The sequence below is a fragment of the Diadema antillarum genome, unplaced genomic scaffold (assembly GCF_040938485.1).
Source record: "Diadema antillarum isolate AM-2024a unplaced genomic scaffold, OU_Dant_1.0 scf00000074, whole genome shotgun sequence".
Lineage (NCBI taxonomy): Eukaryota > Metazoa > Echinodermata > Echinoidea > Diadematoida > Diadematidae > Diadema > Diadema antillarum.
This window is the reverse complement of record NW_027270963.1, coordinates 4,009,712-4,015,711: the sequence shown is the minus strand read 5'-3', so window position 1 is coordinate 4,015,711 and position 6,000 is coordinate 4,009,712. Positions and strand designations below refer to the sequence as shown.

At 38.9% G+C, this 6,000-nt stretch overlaps 1 protein-coding gene across 3 annotated transcripts in view; it reads left to right on the top strand.

Moving 5' to 3' along the window:
- The first annotated feature begins 2,444 nt into the window (after window positions 1-2,444).
- Window positions 2,445-6,000, top strand: part of LOC139717320 (putative helicase MOV-10) — a 34,471-nt gene continuing 30,915 nt past the window's right edge. The window contains exon 1 of one of the 3 annotated variants that reach the window (XM_071628817.1): window positions 2,445-2,748. The gene's annotated coding sequence lies outside the window, so the exon portion shown is untranslated. Of the gene's footprint in view, window positions 2,749-4,815; window positions 5,714-6,000 lie in introns of those variants that run through there. The other 2 variants (XM_071628819.1, XM_071628818.1) reach the window with 2 other exon arrangements.

Genomic DNA, 6,000 nt, shown 5'->3' with positions numbered 1-6,000 from the left:
GTAAACGAACACGTTCCTAAATATCCTGCTACAGTATAACAAGAACAAATGAAGAGAAAAGGAAAGAGAAAACGAATCGTGGCAAGCGGGACACTGTAACAAGGGGCAATTTACAACATTAAGTGTGACAAAATTATTGAAGCAAACCCAATCTCCAAACTCCAATACAAAGCAAGGGAAATAGAGCAGCCGTGTTCACGGGTTACGTACACTTGATAAAATAATACGATAAATGACATCGGAGTAAAGCTGAACTGCCGAAAAAAAAAGAGAGAAAAAAAAGAAGAAAGAACGGATAAAAGTCCTGCGGGGGTCGAACCTCTCGCCTTCCGGTATGGCGTTATGAAGAACCAGCGCGCTAACAGATTATGCCACATTGCTGTCCTGAAGATCGAGTGCAAAACTTAAATGTAAATACTATTGTGACAGTGTCGACTTGTGATGGCGCTATTCAATTTCTCACAAGTGGCAGCGTGGATTCGATCAATATACAGTTGCAAAGAAAAATTGGGAATCGTTCCGTACAGATTGCATTCTCATTTTCAGTTTTAAATTGCAAAATTGTCAACCTGATGAGGAGATTTGAAAACATAAAATGCATGATTACTAAAGCTTATTGTCTAAACTACAACATATTCATGTTTCAGAGGAAATGGAGCAAAATCAGATGAGGTAAAGGTGCTTAAACGTTGTCAAGTCAATGCATGGTTTAAAAAAAAAAATCACCTCCCATAGACATAACACGTAAACTTGTCTGATTTTGAGTCTTTACCTTTAATCACAATTTCTAGTGTGATGACGTCATCATATTTCAAAACCATCACATGGACTTGAAAGGCAAATGTTCAAACTGCAACATATCTGAATTTGGGATAATATTGAGCTTAAACAACAGAGATACGAGCAAATGAATGTCAGAAACAGTACCTCAAAAAAATCAATTCCACTTTTTTCATCTAAAATGACGATATGATGACGTCATCGCGTTTTCCTGGCAATATTGATACCAGGAATGTTATTTACAATTCATATACTTTTGTAATATGCAATAGAAATATAGGGTCAACGGACGATTTAAAGAGCCATGGCGAAATAAACAAAGACATGTTTTTTCACTATATTTGCAGAAAGACGCGCACGTGGAATTTCAACTTTGACGCCAGTGCATTCCTTTGTTATAGGTCGAAATCGATCGGAAATCAATGGATATTGTTACTCAAAGTATCAGGAATCCAAATCAGTCAAAAAAATTGCATTTTCATGTTGCTTACGGGCTCTGCGCGCGGAATTGCGCGGACGGACGCGCACGCGAGAAAATGTTTGAAACGCTTAAAATTGTCTGAAACTTCGAGATTTCCCATTGGGAAGTCGTTTTGAGCCTTTTAAAATTTTGACGCGCGCTTACGCGCGCGTAATGATGACCTGTGTAACTAGCGTTAAAAAGTAAGATAGAGCGTGACCTGAACTTCATGTCCACCGAAAATGATACAGAAATGACATCTAGTTATGAAGTTATGATCGATCATGTGACAAGGTCCGAAAATCACAAAATGGCGCCTAGATGACGTCATAGATATGTTACTGTCATGAAAACCTTATTGTGGCTAGATTTTGTCATGAGACATGTTGACTGAAAATGTCATGTTATTTCGTTATGTCATTCTTGAGATATTGACGACACAAAATTGTCCAGAAAGAAAGAAGAATAAAAAAAAATAAAGAGAGATTTTGACAATCACAATAGGTGATACGCTGATAGCGTATCACCTAATAATGATAATGATAATAATGATAATAAGGGTAATAGAAATAATAAAGTACTACAACTTCTTTCCCATGAAAGCCATGGTTGCTAGATCATACCGAGGCAAATCAATAATTTGATGAAAATTAGTTTGTGCATATGCATGTCAATCATTATTTGGAGACTTATGATGGGATAATGACATAATCAGTATAGTTCCTCTTCATGAAATTTCAGCTGACAATGCTTATTTGTTTGTTTAATTTAAGCTTGTTTTTCATTTCAGCCTTCTCCTTCTTTTGTTCCCTTTTAGAAGATTCGCATAATCAAACAACAGTTACTCTACACTAGATGTATACGTATTCCATGCTATAATGATAATTATGCCCTGTTGAAAGATTTCGAGCGATTTAGTTTGTGCATTCCATACAGTTTGCTCATATCCCGCTAAATCGACAGAGTCATGATAACCAATGTTTGCATACAACCTCGGCCTACATTTTGCAGTGATGCACGTAATGTGTAATGATGACCCATCACACCTCCAAGGGGCAATTGTGAAATACAGGCTGTAGTTGAACATCGTGGCATGGATGTTGCGCAATGTGAAAATCTCCTCTTCCATCTGCGCACGCGTGCGGGAAATACCCGAGTAAAGGAACATCATGGTCTGACGCTCTTTCAAAATCGACGACCGCAGATCAACTCGAGTTCCAAGACTTTGCACAATAACGAGTCTATTGGTTTCAAATAAATCATACCATGATCAATTCAGGTACATGCGTGGCATGTACTTAACAATATGTTTTGAACAAGGCAAGAAAAATAACGCATGTTACGCGAATACGAAGCCATCGCCGTATATTCGCACTATTTCTCACACTCCTTCGGACTCGTTGACAATAATAGTGGTGCATATTTGCAGTGTTGCACATATTTTTACTGACTGGATTTGGCAGATGCGTGAAATATTATATACCAGCGTCTGATAACCAACATACGAGGTAACACATCGTTGTATTTTTCTCTTTATCCTTCGACGTGCTATCTTGTATTAACCAATGTCGCTTTATAAATCATAATTCCATTATTGTTATTATTTTTTGTGATCTATTTTTATACAAGAAACGAAGACACTCCCGCTTTATGCAGATTATAAAGGGGACCGTTGTATATAAGTGTGATGAATGATTTGCCTTATGAAACGTATAACTCGCATCTGTAACCTCTGTTGCTTGTTGTTGGATCATGCTTGGTTACATAATAAAAATTGTCTTCGTTTATTCTGACCATAATGAGACAAAACCATTGAATTCATGCTCTATATATTTCCGCTGTTCACATTATCATCTTTCACTCCCTTTTTCCAAAAATTCAATGTGCTATGGGACTCGAGACAAGCCATCCCGTGCCGTTCTTTTATATGACTAGACTGGGAAACATTATTACTATGTTTCATATTTAATCACAGCTTCATGATGTTAACATGCAGAGTAACAGACGAAACATACAGTGCAGTATACGTGGAAACGCTGTATGTCAAGACACCTCAGAAAACGGGATACTTGACATATTATATAGGGACGCATGATCATAATCATGTGTAATTATGAATATGAACGAATTATTTTCTTTGATTCAATTCAATTCAATAGTTTATTTATTTGATGTATAATAAATCATCAGGGAACACTAACGCGTATGTCTTTCCCCTTGTTTGTACAGTATTCTATTTGGCTCCTGATATAGCAATCCTGATATAATTATGAACAAGACGATAACGCGTCACTAAAACCTATACATCGAGTTTTGCATTATATACTTATCGTGTATTGCTTTGCACCGTGAATAATTCATGACAATCACGGCAAAGACAGACGAGAGAATCATGATCAGACCCAATTTCGATCGATGAATGATGATCGGGAAAAGGGCCGTATACGCACAGCAGAATCGTCCATGCTTGGTACAAACGTGATCTGCAGCAAGCAAAGGTTAATCTGCTACTTTTGCGCGAATAGGTCTTCGAAATGATATTTTCTAAACTGTTGGAGTGCATCATATCCGTCTGTGTAGCCATTGTCTGCTCACAATTATTCATACTTCATGAACCTCCTGCTCGTATTAAGAAACAATTTCAAGTTCAACAATACAGGGTTTTCTTTTTCTTTTTTGTTGTTGTAGTTTTTACATCAAAAGAAGATGACTATTATAAGGAAAGGGGAGGAAAAAAAAACATGATATATCATTCACACTCAGTTACCGATGATGTACATTATATTTGCAGCGACTTTCGTAATGACTTGGAATGTATTATCAAAGATCAACAAACAAACAAACATTTAAAGGGATAGTACAGTATTGGTGGAGATGAGAATTGGGCTTTTAACTTTTTGCGAGATACCAAGATAACACTTATGATATCACAGAGCATACCATTTTAAGAGGAATGCAAAGTTTATTCGATGAAAATCGGTTTGGAATTACTGAAACATCCAAAAACAAAGTAAAACAAAGCGATCGTAATAAAGTGTGGGTCCCACTAGAATCGCTCTTTTTTTTGGATATCTCAGCCATTTCAAAACCAATTCTCATCAAATATGATATGTTGAATTCTTCGTAGAATTACATGCTCTTTCATGAATTTTCATAAGAGGTTTTTCATTATCTCACCTAAAAATGTTAGAAATCTGAAAGTATAGGTCTCAACCAAAACTCAGTACCATCCCTTTAATGGAAAACCTCATTCCATTTTTACGTTAACCACAGCAGAACAATGAAAATCTAAGCACAACGGAACAATGAAAATCTGATGAAAATCAAACGAAAACTAAGAAAGGTAAGGACTATTGAAGATAGACGCGGTTCGACGAAATTTAAATTCCATTTTTTGTGTGCTTATTCAGTCCTCTCTTTCTTTCTTTTTTGCGTTCACTCTGAATACTGTGTTCACATTGCTGTAGTTGATTTTTTTTTTTTATTAAAGTTTTGCAGAAAAGTTGGTATACGTACAAAAGACTTCATTATTGCGCGCTAATATCCATGATCGTGCGTTACACCCAGCATCTAATTTAGGTCGCTTGCGCGCACAACTGAGTGCTTTGGTGCTTTCGAACAGGGAGTCACCTCCCTGTTCCTCCCTGTTTAGAAGGACGACTGCAAATTTCCCAGTGCTTGTAATCTTCCAAGCTTGTGGTCGAAGTGCACGCGCGAAATGCCAGGGGACTGGTCATTTTACAACGCGGAACGGTGGTGTGGCGCTTGCGTTCTTTTCTTCGACGACGCGATACTCGTCCGAATAGCAAAACTGCAGGAACCTCTCACCACGTACTGTACATGTACTGCCGACAGCCTGACTACGATCGGCAGACGGTACGCTAAAAAATACGTGGGGAATCCCCACCAGCCGAATGACGTACATTTTGAGCAGATGTACTGTAACTCTCGTGGAGCGAGTCGCACGGAGTGTGTACACATGACCCGCTGCTGCGTGTAGGCTTTAAATTCTGGATTCAGCCTATATGCTTCTACAGCTGTTGTGCGGTATATACCAGTACGGGCAGTCAGGATCAAGTCAGCGAAAATAAGTTATTCTGTAAATTTCACTTATAACGTATCTGTGGAAGTGACGCTGACGTCTGACCGAATAGTATTGTAGGGGTTGTAGTGGTAAAGTTATAGCATCTTGCCACGATCTACGGTAACAAGCTGTCGCGCTTTCATACGCTTTCTGATCTGAATCGCTGTACGTGCAACGAGTCCAATCCTGATCCGATCCGGTGTCTATGTCGGCGGTGATGCATGCGGCGAGGAGCGTTGCTCTCATAAAACAGATAAAAGAAGGTTCTACCTGACTCTAAAGTCTAACGTTAACGTTAGATATCCCAGGTGGGTTGTGGAGCTGGAGCCGAGAACAATATCGATCTTGCACATCAGCATTGGTTGAATGAGTAACTGGTTACCAGCCTGGTTAGTACTGCGTCTGTAGTGTAGGTGTAGTGTAATTTTAAGATTACATTTTCCTCTCTAAGTTAGAGGCCTAAGGACAGGGTTCTTCTAATCCCGGGGCGCTCCTTGTCCTTGTACACAGTTACATTTCTACTGCGCTTCGCGTTGGGACTGGCACTTCTAACCCCTGGTCGCAGTTTAACTGCAACCAGCCCCAATGCGACGCGAAGCGTAAATGAGCTGTGTACAAGGAGCGCCCCGGGGTTAGTCACAGTTAGGGTTCTTCAAACGTTGGTCAGGTAGTAGCC